Source organism: Impatiens glandulifera, unplaced genomic scaffold, assembly GCF_907164915.1.
Source record: "Impatiens glandulifera unplaced genomic scaffold, dImpGla2.1, whole genome shotgun sequence".
In the NCBI taxonomy this organism is placed as follows: Eukaryota; Viridiplantae; Streptophyta; class Magnoliopsida; order Ericales; family Balsaminaceae; genus Impatiens; species Impatiens glandulifera.
In genome coordinates this window covers 665,030-682,667 of record NW_025919138.1, presented here as the reverse complement: position 1 = coordinate 682,667, position 17,638 = coordinate 665,030, and the positions used below count along the sequence as shown (strand labels likewise).

General features: G+C 30.4%; 1 pseudogene; it reads right to left on the bottom strand.

The window, feature by feature from the left end:
• Positions 1-13,632: 13,632 nt before the first annotated feature.
• LOC124917520 lies at positions 13,633-16,981 on the bottom strand (annotated as a pseudogene).
• Positions 16,982-17,638: the final 657 nt, after the last annotated feature.

Here is a 17,638-nt window from a genome sequence, read left to right as displayed (position 1 = left end):
AGTTGTGAAGTATGTTTTCCTCTGTCTTCTTAAGTAGGCAAGATGCAACGGGCATATTTGCTTCACCAACGGACATATTTACTTCAGAGGACACCAGTCCTAATTTGATTGATTGAGTTCTAGAATTGTACATAAGAGAGGATCCTCTTTGATCTTGTCTGTACTTGGGTAATAGTAAGTCAAATTGTCATTAGCTGGATTACGATGTACGAGGAACGTACAACTCAGAAACTTTGACTTGTCTTGGTTTATAGTAGTCTTTTATAAGTTTGATTATGCAGACATGTCAAACTGCCCATAACAAATGCTTATTTGGGAACTAAGGTTGATCAGGTATATTTGAAGGTGCTTATCCAAAATGCCATACTTGGAAAATACTGGAGGTGCCTTATGTAGAGTCAAAAAAATAAAATATTGGGGATGCTTAGTATAAAGCCGAATTGGTAAAATACCGGAGACATTTATCCAAAAACTGATTTGAATAAACTATCGGGTGTGCCTTGTGGTAAAATATCGATATTCATATAGAACCAAAAGCTCACAAACTACCGAACACGCTCCAATATAAAACTGAATTATAGAAAATCGGATGCGCTCCTTATAAAACCAAATTTGCAAAATATCGATTTCATATACTACCAGATACGCCTTCACATAAACCGATCTTCTAAAATATCGGACGCGCCTTTGATATAAAACCGATGTTGTAAACTACCGGATACATGTTTACAAGAAACTGATATTGTAAACTACCAAAAGCATATAATACCGGATACGTCTCTTAAATAACCGAAGTATAAACTACTGGTTGCGCTTTTGTAAAATACCGAATTCACAAACTACTGAATGCGCTTACAATATAAAACCGAAGTGTAAAATACCGATTTAGAGATAAAACCGGAAGCACTTCTTTGCATAATTTCGAACTTGATCAAAGGCTGATTTTGATCAACTATCGGACAACTTTTTCCTTCTGGTTTTCTTCAATCCGCACATGATTAATTTAATAGAGTTCAATTCTTATTTATACTATGAATTGATTAACTATTTAATCTAACACTCGCCAACTTAATGCAATCTTATAATTTGGCCCGAAGGATTTCCCTGTCAACATGTCGATAATGTTGTCATCGATAAACACCATTTTGATAACAACTTTCCATACTTGATCATGTTTTTGTCAAGTGTAAATCATATAATCTCACCATCGTCTTCAACTTGATTAAATCTTCCAATAAGATAAAATGTCATAACCAAAAAGATTCAAAACTTTTTGGTCCCAAACAAGTCAAATAAAACTAAAATTATGCATACACTTTAAGCCACAGAAAAACAAACTTCGACACATCATAACCTTGATCTGATTGTTAAAAATGTAGAGGAATGAGTTACCAACCTCTCGACAAAATCTTAGCGCAATCGGACTCCGTTTGAATCTTCAATTGACAGTTTGATGAACTCTGCGCGGTTGTCTGTGAAAATATGTTGCTAGATTTTCTCTCTACCTCTCTTTTAATTTTTGACTACTTCAATAACCATTTTTTTAAATAAAAATCTTTCCAAACTTATTTTAGCCGAGAATTTCTTCAAGTCAAAACCCTCAACATAGTGAAATAATATCACTCATGTATGTGAAGACAACAATCAGTTATAATAAAACTTCCAACTAATTTTCAACAAGCATGAAGATATATCGTTTGTTCTCCACATTTTTCTAGCCAAATACAACATAGAAAAAATGTAACAAACCATGTATATGATTAGTGCACCATCAACTCATACCTTAGAAATTATCATTCTTAGTAGAACCCTTGAGACATCAACACCCACTTGAAAACTTTGCACTAGAACTTACCGGGATTGTCAATCAAAACATACTCACAAACTTCGATGAAAATACAAATCCGACATTTATACACACATATCAAAACCAAACTCTACAAACAAACCTTAAAGTCACCAGCTTTAATTAGAAAACACTTTATATGTTGCATCAACTGTCTTCCACAATCTGCAACATCGAATAAGTATTCCACCTTCTTTTCCAACTCCAATTTTCAATCTCCATATGGACAAATATCAAATCTCTTAACAGATATATCACAAATCACGATCTTTTAGAAATTTAAGTCAAATAAGCCTCAACACAAATCCAAGATCAAAGCATACAAAGCTTTGAAATTTTGATTAAAATCAAACAAGGCTTTACTTGTGAAAATTAGAATCAAATAGGTCTTAAACCTATTTTATAAAATCAAACGAGACTTAAAAGAAAAAGTCTTAGTTGTTGACCGCTTCAAAGATTTCTGGCTCCTTCTCTCTATATATTATATTATATCATAATATAATATCTATATATATGGAGATATATATTTTTATTTTTTATATTTTAATAGACAATATTCCCAAATTAAAATAAGTCAAAAAAATATACCTCATCTTCTTCATTCTGGTGTCGCTGCCTACACGGCGACTTTTCGTCACCTGCACCCATTGGCGCCTTTGAGAAGAACAAAAGACCCATTGTCTTTTTTTTCTCTTCTTTTCAAGACATCGTCACCCAAAACTAAAACATATTTTAACGACCGTTGACATCTCCTTAGCAACTGAATATTTCGACAATTTTTTTCACAAAAGCTAATTCTTCTAGAACCAATGTCGTTTTCTCAAACAACCAACAATCTTCAACAAAAGCACAAATATTCAACAACTTTTCAATGGCGGTTAGAGTTTCTATCATATATTCATAAATAGATTATGATAAATATTTTGAAAACATGCTCTGATATCACTTATTGAGAAAATATATATTCTAAACACAGAATAAAAAAAAGATATATCGATAAAATGATAAATAATAATAAAGAACACAAGATATGACGAGGTTCGGCCAATAATGCCTACATCCTCGGGGAGTCATGCATTCTATTAATTTTCCATGGAATAATGGTCTAAGTAACCCTAGGTTATAATATCTTTATTTATAGGAGTACATCAAAAACCAAATAGACTAAACTAATATTCCTAAACTCAATAAAGGCTTAAAGCCCATTACAATATATAAACTTTAATAAAATATGAGTCCAAACCCAATTGTGAGTACCGAGTTGAAAAATGAAACAAGCAATTTGATTGAATATAAAAATAAAATGATGAGTTAGAACGCTTAAATTTAATATATTCAAAAAGAATGTTATTATATATAAAGATTAAGAAAATGAATTTCCAGTAGAAATAGTTTTTCTCTAGAGGAGATGGAAATAGACGATGAAGATGATACGGTAGGAGGAGATGTAAGTTGACTCTAGGGTAATGATTCCTTTAAGAATTTTGTCAACAAAATTGGTTGTTTCCTTGAATGGACATAAGGTTCTTGGTCAAGGAAAGCATGCAAAAGTTTTGAAAAATGGAGAATTGGCAAGTAAAATCTAATGCATACGACCATGATCTCGTAGTGAGTCATCTTTTGTTTGCAGATGATACGTTATTTTTTATAGAGGCAATGAAGTATTATCTAACTAGCATTATGGAACTCTACTCGAGACTAAGTATGAATGCAGAAAAGATTGTCTTGATACCTATTGGGAAAGTGAGGAATGTTGAGATTTAAACTGATTATAGACATCTCAAGTTGGCTTCGCTCCGTACCAAATACATTGGATTGCCAATTGGGCCAAATGTCATAAGATGACAACATGGAATCCGATCATTGAGAATATGGAGAAAACCTTTATGTATTGGAAATAAATTAATGTTCAAAGGGGGAATCTTAGTACTTTTAACCAATACGATTTCAACAATTCAAATTTATTACATGCCTTTAAGTAGAGTTGCTCCTAGTAAAGTGGCGGAGAAATTGAAAACTATTTAGAAAAAGTTTTTAGGGTCACGGAAAGAAAAATAGTTGTAGGTGCTTGTTGGCATCGTATAAGATCAATTGAAAATATAGGATTTGTTGTCATTGACTTGAAAATGTTCAATAATGGTTTATGGAAAATGGTTGTGAAGATTTGGATGAGATTTTTTGTGAAGAATGTCATTATCCTTAAATTTAGGGCTCATGAAGTGGATGATTGATTAAGAAACATCTTATTTGTCAATACATGACTTTTTTTAATGGGATAAATTCTCTAATTTCCCAAAGGTAAAACTAGGGAAGGGGAGGATAATTATATGAGATATGATGTCAAATGATTGTTGGCAATGGAAGAGATCAAGTGAGAACTTGAGGAAAATCTTTTATGCTTTCCCAATCAAAGGGTTAGAGACTAGTTCAAATGGAAAAGACTATGGTTTCAAAGTTTCCTTTCATTCTTCGCTTGTTTTCCATTAATAAATAAATGAAAACAAGTTCATCCAAAAGACGTTCTCCAAAAGACGTTCTCCAGTTATGTGTCTATAATGTCCTTTCTCTTTGGAGGTGTGAAAATTGGCGCCATAAAGAATGGGGATGGTATTAGGGATTATATCATTGAAAAACTCTTTTGGAAAATTCTCTAACACGTAAAAAGAAATAAGTGTAAAAGGCCATTTTGAGGATTCTCTATAGTGCATTAGGTTGGAGAGAAATAGGTTGGAGAGAAATGAAAGAGTGTTGTAACAATGGCATGGACAAACTTAAGTTTTAAGTTGATGATTAATCTGATCACCTTCATTGGGTGGACAATGAGAGGGGAGATAGAGAGAATTTATATTTTATTATTTCAGTTACATTCTCTTGTGTTATTTAAATTGCATTTTGCACACTTCAATTTATATAAACATTATTTTTCAGGAAAAAAAAATTGTTAACTCACATTAATATGATATTCGTCGCATTTAGCTCTTAATAATAAATGTGTTTCACTCTAAGACAAAATATTACCCAAGTATTAACTGAGATAAAACTTATTGCCGCAAATAGTTATAAGACTAATGAGGTATGTGGTTAGGGTCTTTAGCTAATGTTGAATTTCGAATGGAATGAGAAAATAAGTGTTTTCTGATATATTATTATTATTATTATAGATAATCCATATAATATATATACCATTTTAATCAATATGAATTAGAATCTCTAAAATATCATAATAATTTTCCTAAATATGCTAATTAGGATTCTAAAATATTTAACAATATATAAAATTAATTAAAATAAATCTAAATGAAGAAAATCTAATAACTATTTTCACACCCTTCAAAGTTCAAACCGAACAACATATTCTTCAAACTAAGAAAAAAAATTCCAGTTACTTGATTAAACCCAAATGAAGATGTTAGAAAGTAAAAAAATGAGAGATAGAGGACAATCGCTATACATGTCAAGACTCTTATAGGGAGGTGTGTACTGACGTAGTCGGGGATGAAGTATTTCAAACGTATGACAATGGATTTCCTGACTAAATTAGTAGATTTAAAGATAATCACCAAACAAGAGTTTCATGGAGTTTCTATATAGCAGCGTCTGTTAGATTGACATAGTCCGTCCGCACTGAACAATTGCAGAGGTAAGACAATAGATATTCTGAGGAGTAATGTCTAATTTTAAGTTTTAAAAAGTTGACTTAAACTGAATTGGTCAGTCTTGACAAAAAGTAATTCTAAAAAATTGACTTGTTTGAATCTAAGTGATAATTGTCTTTACTGAAAATTTTGTTCCCCATTTTGTTTAGTTACTTAAATAAATACTAAAAATATATAAAAATAAATAAAAATTCTAGGCCCCAAAACATACGATTTTATGTAGTAGGTAAGGTCCATGCCACATTAATGTCTAGTGCGACAATATCTTGATGATAATGCTAGACTATCAGAGGGTGAGATGGTGATGTCGAGTTTCTTTCGATAAGACATTAGAGTATGTTTATGAATGATAAGTTTCATCAAATTTAAAAGACAAGAAAATGCTAGTGTTCTAGATTATTCTTCTTATTAAATAAGAAAAAATAATCAAAATAAATTGTCATAATTTTGCAAAAAGTAGATATGTTGGAATATTTTTAGTATTGTTTTATTTTGACTGCTTAAAAAATAGAGAAAAGAGAAGAAAAATAAACCTAAAAAACTCGATCATTCCCTTTCTCCAAAGGTCATTAAAGCCCAATTTACTTCGAGCTCATAACTTTTGAAGATTCGAGCCTGTTTTTGAGCAGTTATATAAAAATTAACATCCCAATTTAGTCTAAGGTCAACTTTGTAACATTGACTATTGTTAATCTACCGACAGCCTCATTGTAAACACTCCACGACACCTCTCTACGAGAGTCTCGACATCGATCTATGATATGGTTATTGTCTTCAAAGTCACTCAAATTGGTGATGTACTTTTGTAAATCAGCTAATTCTTATTTAGCCAAAAAGAAATTAAGAAATATGAATTTACCTTAAATAGTCTGGCAGCTTTCGAATCACCAGTATCTTCTTCAAGACTTTCTTCCTTTCCAGAGCCAAGTCTAGTTGACACATTTTCTAAAGAACTCAAGGATAATTCAAGGTCGATGACCACCTCTTTGTTTGCTGAGAAACTGAAACTGCTCTCAACATTTGACTTTGCTTGCTATCCAAGGACTGAAAAGCAATAACCTGGATTCTTCCAACCTGAATAATTACTAACATGTAATCCAGAACTGAATGCTAAAATCTTCTGGCCAATTACTTGCCAACAAATTAATCATAAAATCTACAAACCTTGTGTGCATCTTCACTGTAACAAGAAAATATCCATCCAATGAAGCCATAGTCTTGAAGCTGATACATTGCTTGAGTTCGAACATCCGCAGTCAACAAAAGGTAGCAAAATACATTTTACATGATTTTCATAAATGAGACAGCAAATTATTATCTCAAAAAAATGTTGAGATAAAGCCAAAATGTAAATAGTCATGAGCAATCTTACCCAGTAATGAAACTCATTAGTGCAAGTATATGAAGTTAATAAAAAAATAAAAATAAAGAAAATAGTGATAACATCTACACCTCCCAAGTTCATAATGTAATAAAATATGTATTTCCAATTATTATTGCAGTATTAGTGTTGGCAAAAACATGTGTTGCCAAACCACTCGGTTCATTATGGCAAATGAAATTGTTTATTATGTGTTTATAGACTAATAGAATTGTCTATTACAAGCCTATTGCAAATTGATATGTTTCCTCCCGTCTCCCACCTCATGTGTAACTAAAACTCCATCCCAATTTAGAAATGGAGTTTGTGAGATGAGATATTTGGAAAAAGTTCTTGACAAGTAACTTGTAATAGCCCTGAACTTGTACGAGATATTTTATATATCCTTAAAATTGACGGAACCAAATCCGCCTTTCCCTCACGAATAATTGAAACAGCCTTCAAATTCATAGGACATATTGTAATTAACTAAACATAATTTACATGTAATCTTTATATCCTACATTTTAAAAAGATAGAAATTTTACACACAAGTGACATAATTTCTAAACAAAATTTGTGCGATGCACGAGCATAATAATATTAACTGCAATGTTATCAATAAAGTAACGTTAAGTCATATAATACTGATGTAAAGTTCATTAGTAAGTGTTATTAATAAAGTAACATTCAATTCGCGCAGTGACCTCACAAACAAAAAAACAGGCTCTTAACTATCTTTTTTTTTCATTGAAAATAAATTAACAATCAATAAGTTCTTTAATATTAATAAAAAGTATACTATTCAATTAATAATAATCATCATGAATAGCCAATGTTTAGTTTGACTATGTGATTCCATTTTTATAATATAAAATCAGATAATTATTCACATTCTATAATATCTTATAAGGTGACGATAACTAATTCCTAAAATTTAGGGATCTCATAGTGATTTATATTTTTTGAGAGGATTTATAGTTCATCTCAAGTTCTAATAATTTAAAACATAATAAGATAATAATATTTTTGATAGAGTAAGAAATTAAAATTATTTAGACATGATTAGTACCCATCAGTCTCTAGCAAGTACAAATTTAGATAAACGACAAAATCTTTCCATTTTGTTTATCTACTGAAATAAATACTAAAAATAGAAACAAACTCTAGGCCCAAAACATACAATTTATGTAGTGGGTGAGTTCTGTGCAGCATCAATGTCTAGTGCGACAGATTCTTGATCGTAACGTTAGACTATTAGAGGGTGAGATGGTGATGTCGAATTTTCTTTGAGAAGACATTAGAGTATGTTTATGAATAATAACCTTCATTAAATATAATAAAATAGCAAATGCCAGTTTTCTAAATTATTCTTCTTATTAAAAAGAAGAAAAATAATCAAAATATTTTTTATCATAATTTTTTGGAAACCATACCTTAGAAGACTGATTTTCTTGTGTTACTAATCAGTTGAAGATTATCACCCATAAACATACTCTGACGTCTTATCAAAGTAAACTCGTCATCGTCAACTCACTATCTTAGAGTCAAGCATCATCACCATCAAGATCAAACATACTACAAAGAATCAACGAACTTCCCATATTGTTTAGCTACTGAAATGAATAATGGAAAAAATATAAACAAACTCTAGGGCCCAAAACATACGATTTTATGTAGTAATTGAGTTTTGTGAAACAATAATGTCTAGTGCAACAAGATCTTGTTGTAATGCTAGACTATTAGAGGGTGAGATGGTGATGTCGAATTTCCTTCGAGAAGACATCATAGTATAAATATAAATGATAACCTTCATCAAATCTAAAAGACAAGGAAATATCAGTTTTCTAAATTATTCTTCTTAATATAGAGAAGAAAAAATAATCAAGAGTTTTGTCATATTTTTTAGGAAACCATCCATTTGAAGACTGATTTCCTTGTGTTAAAGATCATTTGAAGATTATCACCCATAAACATACCCGACATCTTATTAAAGGAAACTCGTCGTCGTCAACTCACTGTCAGAGAGTCGAGCATCATCACCATTAAGATCTTGTCTCTAATTGATGCGACAAAAAGACCAAAAATACTACAAACAATCGTCGAACTTCTCAATTTGTTTAGCTACCGAAATAAATACTGAAAATATAAACCAACTTTAGGGCCCAAATAATACGATTTTATGTAGTAGGAGAGGTCTGTGCAGCATCAATGTCTAGTGCGACATGATCTTGATAGAAATGTTAGACTATCAGATGGTGAGATGGTGATGTCGAATTTCCTTCGAAAAGACATCAGAGTATGTTTATGAATGATAACCTTCATCAAATCTAAAATACAAGGAAATGTCAGTTTCCTAGATTAATTTTATTAAAGAGAACAAATAATAATAAAAAGAAATTTTGTCATATTTTGTAAAACCATCCATTAGAAAATTAATTTCCTTGTGTTACAGATCGGTTGAAGATCATCACCCATAAACATACCCGACGTCTTATCAAAAAAAACTCGTCGTCGTCAACTCACTGTCAGAGAGTCGATCATCATCACCATCAAGATCTTGTCGCTCATTGATGCGACAAACAGACCAAAAATACTACAAAGAATCGTCGAACTTCCCATTTAAAACATAATAAGATAATAATATTTTTGATGAAGTAAGAATGTAAAATGAATTAGATATTATTAGTACCCATTAGTCTATATCAGGTACAGATTTTGATAAACGAAAAAATATTCGTACTCACATTCTATAGTATGGTATCATATAAGGATTCTTAAATTTTAGGGATCTCATATTATATCCATTTATGGAGAGGATTTGTAATTCATCTCAAGTTCTAATAATTTAAAACATAATAAGATAATAATAATACTTTTGATGAAGTAAGAAAGTAAAATGAATTAGACATCATTAATACCCATCCGTCTATAGCAAGTAGAGATTTACATAAACGACAAAATATTTAACAATTAATTTACATGTACTCACATTCTATAATATGGTATATTATAAGGTAAGGACAACTAATTCTTAAAATGTAAGGATCTTATATTGATATCCATTTATGGAGAGGATTTATAGTAATCTCAAGTTTTAATAATTTAAAATATAATAAAATATTAATCTTTTCAATATAGTAAGAAATTAAAATGATTTAGACATGAATTGTTCCCATCAGTCTCTAACAAATACAGATTTAAATAAACGACAAAATATTTAACAATTAGTTTACACGTACCAACCTGCAAAGGAAGCACAATGATGTGTGAATACGAATGATACCGACCAATTACTTTGGTCATTCTTCCAGTGGCAAAAGTCTTTCTGTGCTATTCTGTTAATTGCTCAAGATCAAATATTTCATACATTTCCAAACTTCATAAGTAACTTAATTGATTAATTGGCATTTCCAATTGATGGACTACTTTTAACTTAAAAGATTTTAAGCCCTGTATTTTTTTTCATTCTTTCCTGTGTTCCTGTTTTATGTATATAAATGAACGTTCTAAAAAACGTAATTGCTTAAGAGCTGGTTTGATTTAATTTATTTGGATTTAATCCAATTAGACTACTATCTCACGTCATGAATCATTCAAATCATCAAATGAAATCAAACAAAAAATTCTGGTCTTCTAGTCGATCGAATCAATTTTTTGAACAATATTTTTGTTAAAATTCTCTCTAATGAAATTCTACAATTCCTTTAGTTCAAACAAAGATTAAGTTTCAAAATGTTGCTTTTCCAAATAGGGTCATTTTTAGTTGATTTATTTTTGTTATTAAAAATATGAAATATTTTTCTAAATTTTCTATGATCATTTCATATTCTAGAGATTCTGTTATGAATTAATGTTGTTTTTCTTGCGGGTGACGATAATTTGATACACACGCACACCTTATCAAAATTGCTCAAATAAATAAATAAATAAATAAATATATAAATATTTTACAAGATTAAAGTCTTCATCCGTAATACATGTTTGAATGCCCTTTTCAATATATAAGAATGATTTTAAACAAAAATAGGCGACGACTCCGACTCAATAGTTCATAGGAGATGCAATGCAAATATTGGAAATGTATGACATTTTAGTATTTTGTGGGTGTAATTGCAAGATAAGAGTACTCGGGTTTTCGTTTTGGTCTTCAGTTTTTGTCTTTATTAATGAAAATTTTGTTTTTTTATTGTTCTTTAAATCTTGGTTTGTTGTTTGACTTTCTAGAATATTTGGAAAAAATGAATAAAATTGAGATAGTTTCATCTCTACAACAAACAGAAAACTAATATTTGATAAAAACGAGTTGCATGGAAATGAAAAAAACTCAAATAAATGTGGATTCACATGTAGAAAAATGAAGCAAGAAATTCTTTTAGTGTACATCTAGATATAAGTGTGATATAAATTATTTTATTCAAGATTATGTTCTTCTAGTCTTGATTATTATCGATCTAATCAATTTGGAACCATATTTTTGTTAAAATTCTCATGAAATTTTACAATTCCTTTAGTTCAAACAAAGATTAAGTTTCAAAAGCATGCTTTTCTAAATACGGTCATGTTTTTTTTGTTGGTTTATTTGCGTTCTTAAAAATATGAAGTATTTGTCCGTTTTGGCTAATATGGATTTACCTTCCACAATTTCTTAATTCAATGTTTGTTGATATATAATGGTGCAATATTTAACTCGTTTCGATTGAAAAAAAAATTATGATCATTTCTTATTCTGGAGTTTTCATTATGAATTAATGCTTGGTTTTCTTGCAAGAGACGATAAGTTGATACACGCCACACCTTATCAAAATTGCTCAATTAAATAAATATATATAAATATTTTAGGAGATGGAGGTCTTCGTCTGAAATACATTAATGCCCTTTTCAATACACAAGAATAATTTTAAACAAAAATAGTCGACGACACTGACTCCCTAGTTCACAGGATTCGCAATGCAAAGATTGAAATTATATGACATTTTACTATTTTGCGGGTGTAATTGCAAGATAAGAGTATTTGAGGTTTTGGTTTTGATCTTTAGTTTTTGTCTTTGTCAATGATAGTTTGAATTTTTATTATTCTTTTAATCTTGGTCTGTTGTTGACTTACTAGAATATTTGTAAATACGTGAATAAAATTGAGATAGTTTCATCTCTACAACAAACCGAAAAACTAATTTGCTATAAAACGAGGAATGCATGACAATAAAAGAACTCAAATAATTGCAAATGGACACGAGCGCTTATATAACGTGTCCACTAGATATAAATTCTTTTATTTTAATCTCTTATCATATAGTCTTGGTTATTAAAGATTGAATCAAATTTTGAACAATAATTTTGTCAAAATTCTCACTAAAATTCTACAATTCCATTAGTTGATTTTATTTTGATTTCGTAAACTTTATTTAAACATAGAAAAGAGGTTTTGAGACTTAAATACTTTCTTCACTAAAATATTATATATATATATATGATAGGATCGGTGTAATCAATAAAGACGGAGTCTGACTATTGATGACAACTTCTGAAAACGGTTTGATAGAAATCTTATTAGGGATTAATGTCACTTTCTATTCTTCACAAACCCTTGCAAACTCTTGAAGCGATTCAAGTGCAGAAACATTTTCTCAGGTTTGATGCTAAGAACTAGTTCGAAAAGAGAAAACAGAATGTAAATAACACAACAGCTTGTTTATGGATGTTCAGAGCAAACTCTCTTACGTCACCCCTTCTTCCAACCACCAGAAGGATTCACTATACTTCTTTGAATCAAATATAGTTTACTGGCTAGATAACTGTTGAACAGAACAGATTCTGTTCAACTTACAATATGTTTAAGAGTATCACTCAGCTAGACAATGTTTTGATTCTATCTCTCTCTTGAAGATGATGTAAGCAAATAATTCGTAAGATAGTGCTATAAAACAGCAACTCGTCCGTTGTTCTTGAGAATATTTAAATAGAAGACAGGTATCAACGGTCAAATCTTCTGTATTGAAACGTGGCAAGAACCCATTGGAAAGCCTTCATAGTACAAGAGTACAACAGGCTCTGTGCACAAGGATCGTGGACGTACCGAACATGTAGTACGCCGGATATTCTTCTGAAACTGTCTCTTACTGAACAAGTAGTGGAGGAATATTCGCGTACGTGGCATTCTTTCATTGGGTACAAATAGCTGTCATACTGGACTGCAAGGATGAGTGGAGCAGGATTAGCATACAGCTAGTTGATCGTGGGTAGACGAATGCTAACTTCAAACAACTACTGAAGCGAGGCATTAGACGTGCTCCATTTGACTGCCAAGTCTAAGGAAGTTAGACTCCCTACGTCTAATAACGAGATTCATTAGACCACCAAGTCAAATGAAGTTATACTGCACGTTTAACTTTGTGTCTGTTAGACTGCACGTCTAACTACGTGTCTGTTAGACTACACGTCTAACTACGTGTCTGTTAGACTTCACGTCTAACTACGTGTCTGTTACACTGCACGTCTAACTACGTGTCTGTTAGACTGCACGTCTAACTACGTGTCTGTTAGACTGCACGTCTAACTACGTGTCTGTTAGACTGCACGTCTAACTACGTATCTGTTAGACTGCACGTCTAACTAACAACGCGTCTAATTAGCCTGTTTCAAACTAAGTCTAACTTAGCATATTTTGATGCATCTGCACAAAAGCGATTAGATGGCTTAGCTTCATTCTTAATCAAAGTTTTACTCATACACTATTAAAATAACGTTGATCAAAATAATTTGACCTAACAATATATATTGAAACCCATAATAATACAATGGATCATCATTCACCACCACCACATGAACTGATTCACTTCTTCATAAGCTCTCAACACCAGCCGAGTTTGCCCATTTAATCGTTGCCCTAGCCAGTGACTCCATGGGGTCAACACATTTTTTAAGGAGAGGATCATCACCGGACAAAAGCTCATGAATATCATCGGAAGTTAGAACAACCATACTAACCGCTCTAACAAGAAGAACTCTCAATGCTATTCTCAACATATTTTGTGTTCCCTCTATATCATTTCTTCTTAACACCTTAAGAGGAGGAATCATTGTGCACTATGTGGTTGCTTTATTAGGGAGGACAATCTCAAACCCCTTCACAAATACATCCAAGAATAAAATCACCACAAAGTGAATTCAAATTGAAGAGTATGCTTTAATAAAATTAAAAGTTAAATGTTGAATACACAAAATATAAATTATGAATAAACCAATTAAAATATGTAAATTTCAAATAATTTAAAGACTATTTTAACATGACATAATTTGTTTAATTTTCAAAATTAAAGTTGTATTTGAAATGTTTTTACTATATTCCTCAATATGTATGGTAAGCTTACCAACTCTAATTTTTTAATCTGATTTTAAATAAATTATCATACGAACTTAATTAAAATAAACAATTAATAACCTATATTCAATATTTAATAACCCAACTTATCACTTAATATAAAAACGAGTTTATAAAATATAGCTTCATTCCATATATTATATATTATGAATGCTTAATTAGTCAAATTATTATTATTTTTTTTCAGGTAATGATTTATTATGTTTGGAGTAAGAATTGAAAACAAAAAAATCTATTTTAAAAAAAAATTACTTTAGAGAATTTTAACTCTAAATTAAATAAGGGTATCTAAAAATTAATTTTAACAATGAAAATTAATCAATTTATATTATATAAGGGTAAAACACTTTTAAATATATTCTCTAAAGATTATATTACTCACTTCAAATTTTATCAAATTAACTTACAAAATAAATAAAAATTCAGATATTTTTATTTCGCTTGTTCCACATTTTATTTTTTTAAATACTTAACTAATTCAATATTTATTTTTTTAATGTCATGTTAGTTGTCATATTCTATGTCATCTTTTATTATACATAAACTATTTTAAAAAAAAAACTTTCATTCAAAAACACTAGAAAAATAAAGAATGAAATTGAAACTTACTTGTTTTTGAAGTTTGTCCTGATAAACTCCAATTCTTAATGTTGAATCTGTTCCAAGTAATCCAATTTTAAGAGGATGACCAGCTTCAAGTGGTTTAAGGTCGGCTTCCTTTAACTCCATGGCCACACACTCACCCATATTAAGAAAAGAGCCGAACACCCGACCGACACATTTTCATGCCAAGAATTCGATACATGACAAGGCATTACAATTCAAATAAAATCAAAAATACCCTTTTCTGCCTCAAAGTTTCAAGAACTATGGCCTGATCTTCTCCTCTTCTTACAAACGATGAATTCCTCTCCAAAGCTAACAATTCCTTACTAAGTAAAGGATCGGATGAAAGAACAAATGGCAAACCATCTCCATCATCACTTAATTCACCTAGTTTCTTTAAGAAACTCAATGTTGAAGTAAAAGAAACACCTCCAATTATCCCAATTGAATTTCCATGATCATGAACAGGTTTAACATTTCTATTATTAATTTGTTTATCTAAATGATCCCATATCTTTACTGGGTTATTATGTTGGCCCAGGAAGAAAATCACTCACAAACCTTGGAGAAATTTCTATAAAATTTTTAATATCTTAAAAAACAATTACATGAGTTGTTATCTCTCTCTTATTTTTCTTATCTAATGAGAGCAACGTACACTTTATTTATACTAAATAAAAAAACACTTAATTTTCTAATTTAATGAAATTTATAACAAATATTCTATTTTCCTCATTATTGGAAATATTTTGTTTTCATAATCAATGCAAATATGCCATTTTCCTCATTAATGCAGATCTTCCATTTATTTGTAAAAGTTGTAACAGTCAAGAGTAATATAACATATTATTTAATGAATAAAAAGATATGCTCATGATCTTAGTTGTTCGCCTTACGATAATCAAATTTCAAAAACTTTTTCATAGAGATTACCTGTTTTCATCGATTGGAAGGAAACCCAGTTTAGAAGAGAAGAGATTTTTCAAACCCAGAAGAGGAAGTAAGAAAAGGAAGAAATGAAAGCCACTCAATGAAAATATACAAGTAGAAAAAGATGAATCGAGAATCAATAGAAAGAGATCTTTGAAGGAAACCTTCATCCGGGGATAAGGGGTAGAACAAATTAGAAGTCTAGATTAGTTAAACTTTGTCTACATGCCTTTAAGTAGAGATGCTCCCAGTGAAGTGACGGAGAAATTGAAAGCTATGTAGAAAAAGTTTTTTGGGGTCACGACGAGAAAAATAGTTGTAGGTGCTTGTTGGCATGGTATAAGAGTAAGAGACTAATTGAAAATATATCATTTATTGCCATTGACTTGAAAATGTTCAATAATGGTTTGATGGAAAATGGTTGCGAAGATTTTGAAGAAAATTTTGAGCAAAATTTAGGGTTCATGAAGTGGATGATTCATTAAGAAACGTTTTATTTGTCAATAGATGAATTATTTTAATGGGATGATGCTTGTTGGCATCGTATAAGATCAAGAGACCAATTGAAAATATATGATTTATTGTCATTGACTTGAAAATGTTCAATATTGGTTTGTTGGTAAATGGTTGTGAAGATTTGGAAGAGATTTTTGTGAAGAATGTCATTATCGCAAAATTTAGGGCTCATGAAGTGGATGATTCATTAAGAAACGTCTTATTTGTCAATAGATGAATTATTTTAATGGGATGAATTCTCTAATTTCCCAAAGGTAGAACTAGGGAATGGGACGATAATTATAAGAGATATGATGTCAAATGATTGTTGGAAATGGAAGAGTTAAGTGAGAAGTTGAGGAAAAGCTTTTATGTTCTCCCTATCAAAGGGATAGAGACGAGTTCAAATGGTATTAAGGTTTCCTTGCATTCTTCGCTTGTTTTCAATAAAGAAATAAATGAGAAGAAGTTCATCCAAAAGACCTTCTCTTTGTCATGAAGAGGAAGAAGACGAGTTACATGTGTCTATGATGTTATTTCTCCTTAGAGGTATGAAAATTGGAGCAATAAAGAATATGGATGGTTTTAGAGATTATATATCATTGAAAGAATCTTTGAAAAGTTCTCTAACACATAAAAATAAAGAAGAGTATAAAAGGCCAATTTGAGGACAAACCTAAGTTTATGGTTCACCTGATCACCTTCATTGTGTCTATATTCTTATTTGGTTATATTCTCTTGTATTATTCAAATTGCATTTCGCACACTTCAATTTATATAAGCATTACCTTTAAGAAATTTTTTTTGATAACTTGCATTAATATGATAGTCGTCGCATTTAGCAACAAGTCTTAATAATAAATATGTTTCACTCTAAGGAAAAAAATTATAAAGTACTAATATAGAGATAGAAGTTATTACCGCAAACAATTATAAGACTAATGAAATATAAGGTTAGGGTTCTTTAGTTAATGTGAAATTGTGAATGGAATGAGAAAATAAGTGTTTTTTGATATTATTATTATTATTATTATTATTATGATAGTTAATACATATTTATATAACTAGCATGTATCCCGTGCATTTGCACGAATCATAATATAAAAAACGTGAAAAAATATTACGGTAAAAATGTGATAGCATTTTTTATTTTATTTTTAACCGTTTTAAGTTTATGGACGAGTCAACCAACAATACGACTGAAGTATCTATTTACTCTCACATTGCAGAACGATCTCTAAAACAATTGATATACTTTAATTCCTCAACTCAATTAGTTTGACCTTTAGAGTCCACTTCTTCCCCATATTACGAATGAAAAGAAAAATGTAAATACTACCATTAAACTAGCTCAAGCGAGACTT